The sequence below is a fragment of the Chrysochloris asiatica genome, unplaced genomic scaffold, assembly GCF_000296735.1.
Source record: "Chrysochloris asiatica unplaced genomic scaffold, ChrAsi1.0 scaffold00167, whole genome shotgun sequence".
NCBI classification, from domain to species: domain Eukaryota; kingdom Metazoa; phylum Chordata; class Mammalia; order Afrosoricida; family Chrysochloridae; genus Chrysochloris; species Chrysochloris asiatica.
The window spans coordinates 6,088,837-6,104,189 of record NW_006408685.1 but is presented as its reverse complement, the minus strand read 5'-3'; the positions used below and the strand labels follow the sequence as shown (position 1 = coordinate 6,104,189).

General features: G+C 36.7%; 1 pseudogene; it reads right to left on the bottom strand.

Moving 5' to 3' along the window:
- Positions 1–14,091: 14,091 nt before the first annotated feature.
- Positions 14,092–14,785, bottom strand: LOC102832940 (annotated as a pseudogene).
- Positions 14,786–15,353: the final 568 nt, after the last annotated feature.

Sequence of the window (15,353 nt, the reverse complement as noted above, 5' to 3'; positions counted from 1 at the left end):
TTAGGGAGCTCTTTCTCTCCCTATGTTTCCCAAGAAGATACAGCACTTTCAGTCATATAGTCAAGTTACAATCACACCCTAGAAAATCCCATCATCCAGGCAAGAACCAATACCAGCTGCCATATACCAGATAGGCAGCTAACACCTGCAAAAGTTACTCTGAGTTGAGTAATAAGAAGAGGGAAAAAGGAATCCCATGTTGTGATCACATCATCCTGGGGGCAATCAGAAAGGATAATAAAACATCAAGATTCACTCATCTAATTATTAAGGTCACAGCTAACTATTCAACATTCCCAAGAAACAGAAAGAGATGACCATATTAGCACATGTCCAGAAACAAGGCAATTTAACTGGAGCTGAACTTAGACTTCACATTGGAAGGAAGGCAGGCTTTGGAAATGCCTGAGAAGGGATACAGAAAAATTATCATGAAATGTATCAAAACACTTTACAGAGGGTTTGAGAAAAATAAGGAAGAAGTCAGGAAAATGCTACAAGAACAATCAAATCAGATAGATACAGCATTTTTAAAATTTCAAAACCTATAAATGAGGTTCAAATTATTAACAATAGAATAACAGAAATGGACAATACACTGAAAAGGCAATGGAGTAGAATTGAAGACATGGAAGCCAGAATTAGTGAGCTGGAAGAAAAATCTCTCCAAACTGCTAAGACAGAAGAGCAAGCAGAAAGAAGGGGGAAAATTTGAAGAAAGTCTAAGATTCATGTTTTATAACATGAAGAGGAATAACAAGAATTATTCATATTGTGGAACAGGAAGAATCATACAAGTGCACAGAGGAGATAGTTGAAGAGCTTCTGGAAGAAAATTTCTCTAACATCTTGAAAAATGAAAAGATAAGCATTCAAGAAGCTCAATGCACCCCAGGAAGGATAGACCTCAAAAGAAAATCACCAAGACACATAATAATCAATCTCTCAAAAATCAAAGACAAGGAGAGAATTCTGAAAGTAGCTAGATAAAAGAGAAGTGTTAATTATAAAGGCAAACAAATCAGATTAAGCTCAGATCTCTCAGCAGAAACTATTCAGGCAAGAAGGAATTGGGGAGACATATATAAAACCCTGAAAGAAAAAACCTGCCAACCAAGAATCCTCTACCCAACAAACCAGTGAATCAAATATGATGGTATAATCAAAACATTCCATGATTAACAAAGCTAAGGGATTTTATGATAGCCAACCCTGTGTTGCAAAACATCCTAAAGGGAGTTCTGTGGACTGAGAACCAACAAGAATAGACAATAACCAGAGATTGATATACATGGAAGCACCACCCAGATCTCAATTGACAAACGGAAGAATCTAGAACAGAACAAAACTATAAGAATTATTTCAGAGGATCTAAGAAGTAAGTCTACGATCAAAACAATTACAATGTGAGAGAAGGTAAGCACAATGAACAGAAATCCAGGTGGTGAGAAGGTCAGGTACATTACATGATAAAGATAGACTGTTTTAAATGGAGGGAAAAGTTAATAGAATATAAGGTAACCTCAAAGAAAACTAATACATTACAACATAACAAAAAAGTGAAAATCCAAGAAGAACATGGTAACATTAAAACTATGAAGAAACTGATAAGAAAGAAAACAAAAATCATGAACTCAGCACAGGAATGCATGCAGAACAAAGAAACCAGCAGCACCAGAAATACACAAACATAATGACAGCAATTAATCCATACCTATCGATGATTACACTGAATGTAAATGGATTAAATGCATCAGTTAAGAGACAGAGAGTGGCAGAATGGATAAGAAAACAAGATCCTTCAACATGCTGTCTGCAACAGATATTTTTTACACACAAAGACAAAAACAGACTAAACGTCAAAGGATGGGAAGAAAAATACCAAGCTAATTGCAATAAAAAAATAAGCAGGAGAGGCAATACTAATCTCTGATAAAAATAAATTTTAAGGCAAAACCCAGCATAATAAATAGAGATGTACATAATCTCATGACTAAAGGGTCAATTGAACAAGATGACATAACCATAATAAATACCTATGCTCCCAATAAAAACACTTTAAAATATATAAAGCAAACTCTAATAGATTTTTGGAAAGAAATAGACAAATCTGCAATAATTCTGGGAGATTTTAATAGACCACTTTTAAAAAAGAATAAAACAACCAGAAAGAAACTCGACAACGATACAGAAAAAGTAAACAACACATTCAGCCAACTTGACCTCATAGATGTGTACAGAGCATTCAACCCAACACACATTCTTTTTCAGTGAACATGGAACATTCTCCAGAACAGACCATGTGTTAGGCCACAAAACAAGCCTCCATGAATTAGCAAACATCAAAATACTAAAAAACCTCTTCTCAGAGCACAATATTATAAAATTAGAAATCAACAATAGAAAGACCAAGGAAATAAAGTCAGCTATATGGGTAGTAGAAGAAATAAAACATGAATTCACAAAGTTCCTAGAAACAAATGCGAATGAAAATACAACATACCAAAATCTTTGTTGTTATTGTTGTTAGGTGACATCAAGTCAGTACCGACTCATAGTGATCCCATGCACAACAGATTGAAACACTGCCCAGTCCTGGGCCAACCTCACAATTGTAGCCACGCTTGAGCCTATTGATGCTGCCACTTTGCCAATTCATTTCGCTAGGGGTCTTCCTCTTTTTCTCTGAACCTCCTCTTTACCAAACATGATATACTTCTCCAGCAGCTGGCACTTCCTGACAATATGTCTGAAGTATGAGAGACGAAGTTTGGCCATCCTGGCCTCCAAGGAGCATTCTGGCTACACTTATTCCAACACAGATCTATCTATTGGTTCTTTTGGCAGCCTAACAACCTTTTAATATTCTGCTCCAACACCGTAACTCAAAAGCTCAATTCTTCTATGGTCTTCCTTATTCAAAATCCAGCTTTCACGTTTATGTGACATTATTGAAACTACCATGGCTTGGATCAGGTACACCTTAGTCCTCAAACTGACTTCTTTGCTGTTTAACATTTTAAAAAGGTCTTGTGCAGGTTTGCCTAATGCAATATTGTTTGATTTCTTGACTCCTGCTTCCATGAATGTTGATAGTTGATCCAAGAAGCATGAAGTCCTTGATAACTTCAATCTTTTCTCTGTTGATATGTTGTTTATAAATCCAGTGGTGAGGATTTTTGTTTTCTTTATATTGAAATGTAATCCATATTGAAAACTATGCTCTTTGATCTTCATCAGTAAGTATTATAAGTCCTCTTCATTTTCAGCAAGCAAGTTTGTATCGTTTGCATATCACAAGCTATTAATGAGTCTTCCTCCAATCCTGAAGCCACGTTTTTCTTCATAGAACCCAGCTTCTCCGATTATTTGCTCACCATACAGGTTGCACAACTTTATTAACTTTAAACTGTTCAGTGTTCCCATGTTCTGTTCATATAACTGCTTGTTGGTCCGTGTACAGAGCACAATTAAGTGTTCACAATGTTGTCCATAGCTTGTCATGATTCACACAAACGGAGGCCTCTGTGTAGTCAATCAAGGACGGGTAAATATCTTTCTGGTATTCTCTGCTTTTGGCCAACATCCATCTAACATCAGCAATGATATTCCTCATTCCACATCCTCTTCTGAATCTGGCTTGAACCTCTGGAAGTTCTCTGTCAATGTATCCTTGCAGCCATTTCTGTATTAACTTTAGTAAAACTTTATTCATATGAGATATCAAAGATATTGTCTGATGATTTCTGCATTCTGTTGTGTCACCTCTTTTTGGAATGGGCAAAAAAAATTTGGAGGTACAGAAAAAGCAGTGTTGAGAGGACTATTTATTGCAATAAATGCACACAAATGAAAAAAAAAAAATGTCCTTCCCCACTAGACCCCGTAACCTGATGTGGCACTGTGGGTTAATGTGCTAGATTGCAAGGTCAGTTTGAACCACAAGGTCAGTGGATCAAGCTTACCAGCCACTCCTCGGAAACCCTATCGTGGTCTTTGTGAATTGGAACTGACTCAATGGCACTGAACAACAACAATACTTGTCCCCATAACCATCATAGATTTTTTTGTTCTTTTATCAAGGAAACCTTTCATTAACATTTTATAACATTGTTCTCATAAATTTGTTCTTTTGTGATTGACTAATTTCTCTTGGAGTCCTGGTGTGTCACTGTGGGTTAGTGCACTGGACTGTAAAGTCATTTTGAACCACAAGGTCGGTGGTTCAAGCTCACCAGCTGCTTCTCAGAAACCATATACAGGGTTGCTATGGGTTGGAATTGACTATATGGAACTTAACAACAACAATTCATTCAGAATGTCTTCCAGGTTCATCCATGCTGTGATGCATTTTTCAGATTCATCATTATTTTTCAGTCTTGCATATTATTCAATTTTGTGTATGTACAAAAGTTGGTTTAAACATTCTATTAATGGGAATTTATATGGTATCCATCTCTTTTGTAGAAAGCATATTGAAGGATCGTATTTCTTATCCATTCTGCTCTCACTGTCTTTTTTTTTTTTTTTTGCTCTGCTCTTTTAGCTATCAGGAAAATGCAAATTAACAAATGTAAAACGATTTAAGCACATATCCATCTAAATGACAATGATGAAAAATAAATGCCCTCTCTGTCTTTTGACTAGTGTGTTTAATCCTTTTATATTCAGTGTAATTATCCATCCATGTGAATTAATTGTTGTAATTTTTGCTGTTTGCATTTTTGGTGCTACTGGCTTCTTTGTTTCACACAATTTTCTGTGCTGAGTTTATTTTGTTTGAGATTTTTCTTTTCATTTTTGTTGCATTATTGTTTACAAAATCTTTCTGATTTTCCTCTTTATATTTTGATGTGAAGGTGTGCTAATTATCTTTGAGGTTGCCCTATAATTTATTTATTTTTTCCTTATTTAAAATAATATTTTTTTTAACTTCAAATCTAGTGACTTCATTGCTATTTAGAAATTTTGTATCTACACTGTTCTCTGTTTTTGTTTTGTAACTGACTTCATTTTAAATTGATATCTCTGACTCCCTGTTTTCAGTCATAGGTTTGAGTTACTTTAAATATTTCTATATTTGCATTGAGTTCCAGGTTGTATTGTCATGTATGTTAATCTAAGGTTGTTTTGTGCGGTTATTGATTCTCAGCCCAAAAAACACTCTTTGGTAATTTTTGTAAAGTTGTCTGTTGTTGTTGTAAAATGCTAGAGTTGATTCCGACCCATAGCGACCCTGTAAGGGTTTCTGAGGAGCAGCTGGTGAGCTTGAACCACCAACCTTGCAGTTCAAACAGCTTTGCAGTCTGACTCATTAACCCACAGTGCCATACCAGGATGCAAGTTGTCTAGTTATTACAAATTCCTTTAATCTCTGTTTATCTGGAAATTTCCTAATTTCAGTGTTGTATTAGAAGGACAATTTTTCTGGGTATATAATTCTTGGTTGGCATTTTTTTTTTCTTTCACAGTTTTGTATATGTCATGGCACTGCCTTCTTGCCTGTATGGTTTCTGCTGAGAAATCAGGACTTAGACTTATTAGTTGTCTTTATAGCTATCTTTTCATTTTTCTCAAGCTGCTTTCACAGTTTTTTCCTTGTGTTTGGTTTTGGAAAGTTTGATTATGACATGCTTTGTGCATTTCTTTTTGATCTGTCCTGTTTGGGGTTCGTTAAGCTTCTTATGTGCTTATCTTCTCATCTTTCATTATGTTAGGAAAGTTTTCTTCCAGAAACTCTTCAGCACTTTTCTCTGTGCTTTTTATTGTTTCTTCCTATTCTTTGGATTTTTCTCATTCTTTTTTTCTGATTGTTCTTCTAGCATACTAGTATTGAGAGATTTATCTTCAAGAACACTAAATTGAGCTTCCATTGATTCAAATCTACTCCTTTTCTCTTTCAATGTATTGTCTATTTTTGAAATCTTATGGATTTCTAATTGCAGCTTTTGTATCGTTTAAAAATTTGCATTTGTTTTGTCTGTTTGTTCTTGTAGTGTTTCCTGATCCTATGAAGTTATTTTTGTGCTCTCCTTTCTTTCCTCAATCTTTCTGTCAATCCTTTGTTGTTAGGTGCCATTGAGTCGGTACCCACCCATAGTGACCTTAAGCACAGCAGAACGAAACACTGCCTGATCCTGGGCCAATCTCATTGCTGTAGCCACACTTGAGTCCATTGATGCTGCTGCTTGGCAATCCATCTTGTTGAGGGTCTTCCTCTTTTTCTCTGACACTCCACATTACCAAATATGATATCCTTCTCCAGCGACTGGTCCCTCCTGACAATATGTCCAAAGTATGAGATACGAAGTTTGGCCATCTTGCCCTCCAAGGAGCACTCTGGCTGCACTTCTTCCAAAACGGATCTATTGGTTCTTTTGGCAGCCCATGGCACCTTCAATATTCTCCTCTAACACCATAACTCAAAAGTATCAATTCTTCTACAGTCTTCCTTATACACTGTCCAGCTTTTGCATGCATATTAGGTTATTGAAAATATCATGGCTTGGGTCAGGTGCACCTTAGTCCTTAAGCTGACATCTTTGCTCTTCAATAGATTTGCTCTTCAACAGATTTGCCTAATGATTTCTTGACTGCTGCTTCCATGAGTGTTGATAGTTGATCCAAGAAGAATGAAGTCCTTGAAACTTCAATCTTCTCTCAGTTGATATGAATGTTGTTTATTGGTCCAGTGATGAGGATTTTTGTTTTCTTTACATTGAGATGTAATCCATACCGATGTCTGTGCTCTTTGATCTTCATCGGTAAATGTTTTAAGTCCTCTTCTCTTTCAGCAAGCAAGTTTGCATCATCTGCATATCACAGGTTGTTAATGAGTCTTCCTCCAATCCTGATGCTACATTTTTCTTCATATAACCCAGCTTCTTGGATTAGTTGCTCAGCATACAGGTTGAATAAGTATGGTGAAAGAATACAACCTTGTTGCACACCTTTTTTAATTTTTAAAACATTCAGTGTTCCCATGTTCTGTTCGAACAACTGCCTCTTGGCCCAGGTACACATTACTCATGAGCACAATTAAGTGTTCCGGAATACTCATACTTTGCAATGTTGTCTATAGTTTGTCATTATCCACACTATTGAAAGCCTTTGCATAGTCAATAAAGCACAAGTAAACATCTTTATGATATTCTCTGCTTTCAGCCAAGATCCATTGAACATCAGCAATGATATCCCTCATTCCACTGCCTCTTCTAAATCCGACTTGAACCTCTGGAAGTTCTCTGTCCATGTATACTTGCAGTCATTTCTGTATTATCTTTAGTAAAACTTTATTTCCATGGGGTATCGAAGAGATTGTCTGATGATTTCCGCATTCTGTTGAGTCACCTCTTTTTGGAATGGGCACAAATATGGATCTCTTCCAATCAGTCAGCCAGATAGTTGTCTTCCAAATTTCTTGGCGGAGGTGAGTGGGTGGGTGCCTCCTGTGCCACCTCACTTTTTTGAAAGATTTCATTTTTTATTCCATCAATTCCTGGTGCCTTGTTCTTTGCCAATTCCTTCAGTGCACCTTGGACTTCCTCCTTCAGAATCATTGTCTCTTGATCATATGCTACCTCTTGAAATGGTTGAACATTAACCATTTCCTTTTGGTACAGTGACTCTGTGCATCTTCTCTTAATGTTTTCTGCATCATTCAATAATTTTCTCAGAGAATCTTTCAATAACAAAAGTCGAGGCATGAATTTTTTCTTCAGTTCCCCCAGCTTGAGAAATTCTGAGCGTGTTCTTCCTTTTTGGTTTTCTGATTCCAGATCTTTCCACATTTTGTTTTAATTTTTGTCTTTATGTTCTTGAGCTGATCTTTGAAATTTTCTATTCAGCTCTTGGACCTCTTCATTTCTTCCATTTGCTTTAGCATCTCTACACTGGAGAGCATGTTTCAGTGTCTCTTTTGACATCCATTTTGACCTTTTCCTTATTTCTTGTCTTCTCAATGAATTTTTGCTTTCTTCATGTATGATGTTCTTGATGTCATCCCACAGCTCTTCTGGTCTTCTATCTTTAGTGTTTAATGCATCAAATCTGTTCTTCAGATGATCTCTAAATTCAGATGGGATATATTCAAGGTCATATTTTTACTCTTGTGGACTTGTTTTCATTTTCTTCAGCTTCAGTTTGATTTTGCATGTGAGTAATTGATGGTCTGCTCCACAGTCTATCCCTAGCCTTGTTTTGGCCGATGATACGGAGCTTTTCCATCACCTCTTTCTGCAGATGTAGTCATTTTGATTTCTATGTATTCCTTCTGGTGGCATTCATGTCTCTTATGCTGTCTAAAGAAGGTACTTGTAATGAACAAATCACTGGTTTTCCAGAATTCTATCATGCATTCTCCAGCACCATTGTTATCACCAAGGCCATATTTTCCAATTACTGACCTTCCTCTTTGCTCCCAACCTTTGCATTCCAATCACCTCTAATGATCAATACATCTTGATTGCATGTTTGATCAATTTTGCATTGAAGAAGTTCGTAGAATTCTTCTGTTATATCCTCACTGGTTTTTGTGGTTCGTGTGTAAATATGAGTAATAGTGGTATTAACTGGTCTTCCCTCTAGGTGCATGGTTATTATCCTATCACAAACTGTGTTGTACCTCATGACTGATCTGGATATGTTTTTTGTTTTAATGATGAATGCCATACCATTCCTTTTCAATTTGTCATTCCTAGCATAATAAACCATGTGGTTTTCATATTCAAAATGGCCAATATCAGTCCATTTCAGCTCACTAATGCCTAAGATATCGATGGTTATGTGTTCCATTTCATTTTTGACAACTTCCAGTTTTCCCAGATTCGTCTTTTGTATAATCCATGTTCCAGTTTTCAATGAATGTTTACAGATGTTTCTCTTCATTTTGAGTTGTGCCCACGAGCTTTACTCCATTCACTTTATCATGGTCAACTCTACTTTGAGGAGGCAGCTCTTCCCCAGTCACATTTTGAGTGCCTTCCAACCTGAGATGCTCATTTTCCGGCACTATATCTGACAATGTTTCTCTGATATTCATAAGGTTTTCAGTGACTAAATATTCAGAAGTAGTTTGTCACTTTTTCTTCCTAGTCTGTCTTTGTCTGGAAGCTCATCTGAAACCTGTCCACCATGGGTGATCCTGCTGGTATTTAAAATACCAGTGGCATAGCTTTCAGAATCACAGCAACTCACAAGCCACCACTGTATGACAAACTGACAGATGCGTGGTGGCCATTTGGTTTAAAGGAACCTAAATACCATTCTTTCTGCTTGCTGCTTGTTTGTATTGCCTTTTTCTCTTTTAATTGTTGTTCTCTTGTTTGTTGGCTCTGTTTTGTTTTATTTTGAATTCTTTTTCAGTTAATTCCATTACCTTTTCTTCCTCAGAAATATTTTCTTGCTCTGGATACTGGTCATTTGTGTCATTCTCTCCTGCTTTTTCATGTGAGCTAAAATTGTCTCTTTTCTCTGGGGCATTATGGTGTTACCATATGTGTATTTAACTGATGGTTATATGTTGATATGCTCTTAGACTTTCAACATTTGTCTCCTATGGGTGTGATTAAAGAATAGAAGCCTTTAAACCATTCTTCATTTGCTGTTCATACACTTCAGTTTATAGTGGGTTTGGCTGGTGTTGACTGCTGTCTATCATTGATGATCAGGTGTTATATCATATGGGCTTTCCTCTTGCCTAGTGGATATGGTTGTGGAGTGGCTGTATGGGCACCGTTGGTGTCTGTTCTCAGTGGAAGTGTAGAGAAAGCCTCTTCCAAACACACACTTAAGAAAACAAAACAATTAACAAGGGATGAACAATGAAAAAAGAAAATGTTAAAGAGAAAATAAACAAAAACAAATAGCAAACAGAAAAAAAGAATATAACAACCAAAAAGATAAAAGAAAGACAGGAAAATGGAGCTATAGAAAAGAGAAAAATAAGAGAAAATGAAAGGAAGAAACAACAAAAAGTAAAAACAGACGTAGAAAGTAGAGGGAAGATGAAAAGGGAAAGTGAGTAGAGTGTAGTAAAGAAAGATCAAAAGGATAAAAAGAAGAGATGAGATGAATAACAGAAGAAAGAAGGGAAAACCAATGTAGAGATAGAAAGGATAAAATTCAAGGGAATAGAAAGAGAAGGATAATAATAATAATAAAAAAAAAATGCCAAAAAAAAAAAAAACCCAAAGCAAAGAAACAAACAAAAAACAATAAAAATGTAAACCCAAAACTGAAATAAATAAAAAACAATGCAGCTGTTGGGCCCAGAGAGAAAACTTTTAGGTCTTCTGCCAGTGAAGGAGCTCACAAGGTGAGTGCAGAATGGATGTGACAGCAGAGTTCACGGCCCTAGTGGGAGTCCCTATAGACCTAGGTGTTATCTATGTTCAGGACCCTCAATCCAGAAGTAGTTTGTCCAGGCCTTGGTGGAGCTGGTTTCAGTGTCTGTTAGGACTACAGGGCAGATGGGAATAGGGTGGTTGGTTATAAGGGATTTTGTAGGTCTAGAACCATCCCACCTAAATTCAGAAAACAAAGCGACTAAGCCAGCCCCCATCTCACACTTTTATGGCTCACAACTATGTGGCTCTTAACTCGTGATGTGCAGGTTCTGCACTGGAGGTGGATGAGGGTGGGAGCTGATCACACCCCTGATCATCAGAGGAGCATGGGGCTGGGGGAGAGGAATTGTACCTTTTCTGTTTCCTGTGGGAATGTGCTCTGCCAGGCCACCTCTTGTCACCAAAGTTGCTCTGAAAAGTTCAAGATGGTTGCTCTGAGTCTGTCCTGCTGTTCACCAGTCAGTCTCCCTCTCTCACCATCCCTGCTCAGTTTCCCCTTCCAGGAAGCACTCAATCCATTTCTCTCACCTTTCCTCTGAAATTCAGGGTTCCAGAATTTTCATCTGTGTCTGTTTCATTTGGCTTCTCATATTTTTGTTATAGAAGGTCCATGTAGCACATCTACCTAGGTTTCCATCTTGTAGGAAGTCTTTGTTGTATAATTTCTTGGCTGTTGCTTCCAAGAATGTTGATACTTGATCCAAGCAAAATGAAGTCTTTGACAACTTTAATTTTTTCTCAATTTATCAGGATTTTGTTTATTGTTCCAGTTGTGAGAATTTTGTATGAAGTCCTTGATCTATATCAGTAAGTATATCAAGTCCTCTTCCAACAAGCATGGTTGTGTTATCTGCACAGCATAGTCATAATTAAACAAATGATGAAAATTTCTAGCCACTGTGATAATTCAAGGCTTTCTATGATTTTTCTTAATTTCACCTTCCTCAGCAGAGAATTAAAATGACTTTTTAATTTAACATAGTCCTGTTAAAACAATGTGCCGTTAGATGAAATTGAGTCAACTCCCACTTATGGTCATTCTATGTACAACAGAACGAGACATTTATGGTCCTTTGTATGCTTAATTCTATTGTTGCAGCCGCTTAGTCTTCTAACATAGGGGGGAAACCTTATAGTATTATATCAGACAATATTTTCTTGTTATCCATAGATTTTAATTGGAAAAAATTTTTGAAAGTAGATCCCCAGGCCCTTCATCCTAATCTGAAATCTATCTTGGGTAACCCTGCTGGCATTTGTAACATAGGTGGCATAACATCTAACAACATCAAAACACACAGACCAACATAGTACAACTGTGGCCTGTAGCATTGTATTGTTGCTGTTAGATGGCATAAAGTTGATTTCAACTCATAGTAATACTATGCACAATGGAACCACACAGTGCATTGTCCAAAAATGCTCAAAATCATTGCTATGCTTGAGCATATTGTTGCAGCCATTGTGTCAATCTATCTAACTGAGGGTATTCCTCTTTTTTCTGGCCATCTACTTTACCAAGCATAATCATGCCATTCTCCAGGGACTGGTGTGTACTGATAACATGCCCAAAGTAAATGACACAAGGTCTTATCATGCTGACTTCTAAGGCACAGTATGTCTGTAGTTCTTCTGAGACATATTTGTTTGTTCTTCTGACATTCTGTAGTATATTCAATTTTCTTCTCCAATATTATAATTAAGGCATTAGTTCTTCAATCTTCATGATTCATTGTAAAGTTTTCACATGAATATGGAACAATTGAAAATACCATGACTTGCATCAGGCACACCTTATTCCTCAAAGTGACATCTTTGCTTTATAACACTTTAAAGAAGTCTTTTGTAGCAGATTTACCCACTACAATATGTTGTTTGCTTTCATGACTGCTGCTTCCATTGGACATTGATTACGGAACAAAGTAAATGAAATCCTTGATAACTTCAATCTTTTATCTATTTATTATGATGGTGCTTATTGGTCCAGTTTGAGGATTTTTGTTTTGCTTATGCTGAGATGTAATCCACATTGATCAGCACCAATAAGTGCTTCATTTCCTTTTCACTTTTATCAAACAACGTTATGTCATCTGAATATCACAGGTTGTTAATATGTCTTCCTCCAATCCTAATGCCACGTTCTTCTTCATATAGTTCAGTTTCTCAGATTATTTGCTCAGCATACAACATGACTCCCTCTTAGTCTATGTAAAATTTCTGCATATGCATAACAAAGTGTTCCCCAATTCCTGTTCTTAGAAAGGTTATCCATAATTTGTTTTGGTCCACACAGTTGAATGTCTTTTCATACTCGCTAAATCAAAAGTATCTTTCTGGCATTCTCTGCATTCAATAAAGATCCGATTCACATCAGAAAGTATGTCCTTCCTTCCACATCCTCTTCTTAATCAGATTAAGTTTCTGGTAGTTTCCTGTCAATGTACTGCTGCAACTGTTAATTATCTTCAGCAAACCTTTTTTTTTTTTTTTTTTTTTTTGTCTATGCAATCGATGATATCGTTTGATAATTTCTGAATTCTGTTGAATTGCCTTCAGAATAAACATCAACAATAAAAAACTTAACAGTAATTAAGTTTATTCTGATTTTGACTCATAGTGACAATGCAGAGGATTTCCATGGCCGTAAATATGTATTGTTGTTAGATGCAAAGGAGTTGGTCCGGTCTCACAGCAACCTTGTTTAGGGTTTCTGAAGCTGTAAACTATTTACAGGAACAGAAAGCCTCATATTTCTCCTGAAGATGGGTTTAACATCCCCTGCTTAGTAGTCCATTGCTTATCCTACAGTGCCACCAGGTCTCCTTTCTTCAGAATGAACACAAATATATGGATTTCTTCCAGTTGGTTGGACAGGTAGCTGTTTCCCAAATTTCTTGGCATAAATGAGTGAGCTCCTCTAGAATTGTATCTCACAGTTGATATATCTCAGTGTTCCATCAATTCCTGGAGCTCTGTTTGCCCCCAATGCCTCAGAGCTGCTTGGACTTCTTCAATAACATTGATGTATGCTACCTACTGAAATGTTTGGATGTCAACGATTTTGGGGGGGTACAGTAACTGTATATTCCCTCTATCTTCTTTTTTAAGTGCAAAAATGTGCATATTTAATTCCAGCTTTAGAATATGCAAAAAAGTGGGGTATCTTTCCATACACCATTCTAATTTAGCTAACATTAATTTAGAAAAGGCTAGAGCAGATATATTTGTGTATATATGTACATATTTTCGTATTTTAATCTCATCATTGTCTATGTCTTTATTCCACTTTAGTCTTTTATGGTGGTGGTGGTGGTGTGCCGTGGAGTTGCTTCTGACTCATAGCAACCCTGCATAGCGTTTCCAAGGCTGTAAATCTTTACTGGAGCAGAAAGCCTCATATTTATCTCATGGAACTGCTGGTAGTTTTGAACTACTGTCCTTGAGGTTAGCAGAACAACTCATAACCACTGCACTGCCAGAGATCCTTTAGTCTTTTATAAACATCCTTAAAAGTCATTAAATGTACCCTAATACCACCGTCTCCTCATCAATCATTCAATACTGTTTGAATTACATTCAATTTGTGTATTAATCACATATGTGATTGGTTAAACTGTACATTACAAGACATAAGGGGAAATTAAAAATTTTAAATTATTCTTTATATGTCACAAGTTACCTATTACATGATTTTTCAACATTATTTGCATCTTCACACATCTTGAAGTTTTCTATGCAGTCTATTTCAGCTTCTAGTGCTCTACATATCTACATCTTCTGGATGGGACTGCTGGTGATCCATGAACTTGTGGTCAGGCATAAACTGTGTAATACCTGAGGTGGATTCTGATATGGTCTTTGAGAGCTGAGTTCTATTGGCAAAGGTCCTGAATGTTTCAGTACTTGAGTTGTCTTTGTAGGTATTTCCATTTCAGCATGACTGCCTACCTTAGCTTTTTCATAGGTTCCGTGAGTGGTTCTTTTTTGTTGCTTTTTATCAATGATGATTTAACTGCTTCATAAATTTGCTGGCTTGCATTGTGTCTTTTTCCCAGTTACCTTTGCAATTATTACTGACTGAACTGGGTAGCAAACAGTTGTTCCTAAAGTGGCTAGTCCCAACATATAAACAATTTTCTTAAATCTAGAACTTTTTATCATCGAAAGCAAGCTGGCCAATCCTGAAACAGTAATTACTCCAATTTTGGCAAGAATATCGCCAGGCCGATTCTTCGATAAAATGCATATTTTCTAAATTGTATTGTATCCGCTATCCCATTTTTCATAAAGACCCTTGCACCAGCCACTATATCAACCAGTTATATTATGTATGGAAGCAAAGCCCAATTGCAAATGATTGGGCTGCTTTTTAACATATTTAGACTGCAGAGGTGGTACAGATATATAGGGAGCTGCTCTGGTTTCACTAGTTCTTCCATTCCCTACCCATTCTTTTTTATAGTCTCAAACATCACCCAAAATATTGTGTGTTTATTCCCTGCCCTGTGCTCCACCTTCCCCTCCTTCTCAATGCCCCACCACCTACACCCTGGTAACCAACAAAGAATTTATTTTGTACCTTTTTAGTGTGGGTATTTTTTCTTAAGGTCATATTTTGGCTCTCGTAGACTTGTTTTCATTTTCTTCAACTTCAGTTTGAATTTGCATATCAGTAACTGATGGTCCGTTCCACAATATGCCCCTGGCCTTTTTTTCACTGATGATATGAAGAGTTGTGGGCTGACATCAAGAACATCACACATGAAGAGAGCAAAAAGTCATTAAGAAGACAAGAAAGAAGGAAAAGGTCAAAATTGATGTCAGAAGAGACTCTGAAACTTGCTCTCCAGCGTAGAGAAGCTAAAGCAAATAGAAGAGGTCCAAGAGCTGAACAGAAAATTTCAAAGATCAGCTCGAGAAGATAAAACCAAGTACTATAATAAAATATGCAAAGATTTGGAACTAGAAAACCAAAAGGGAAGAACATAGTCAGCATTTCTCAAGCTG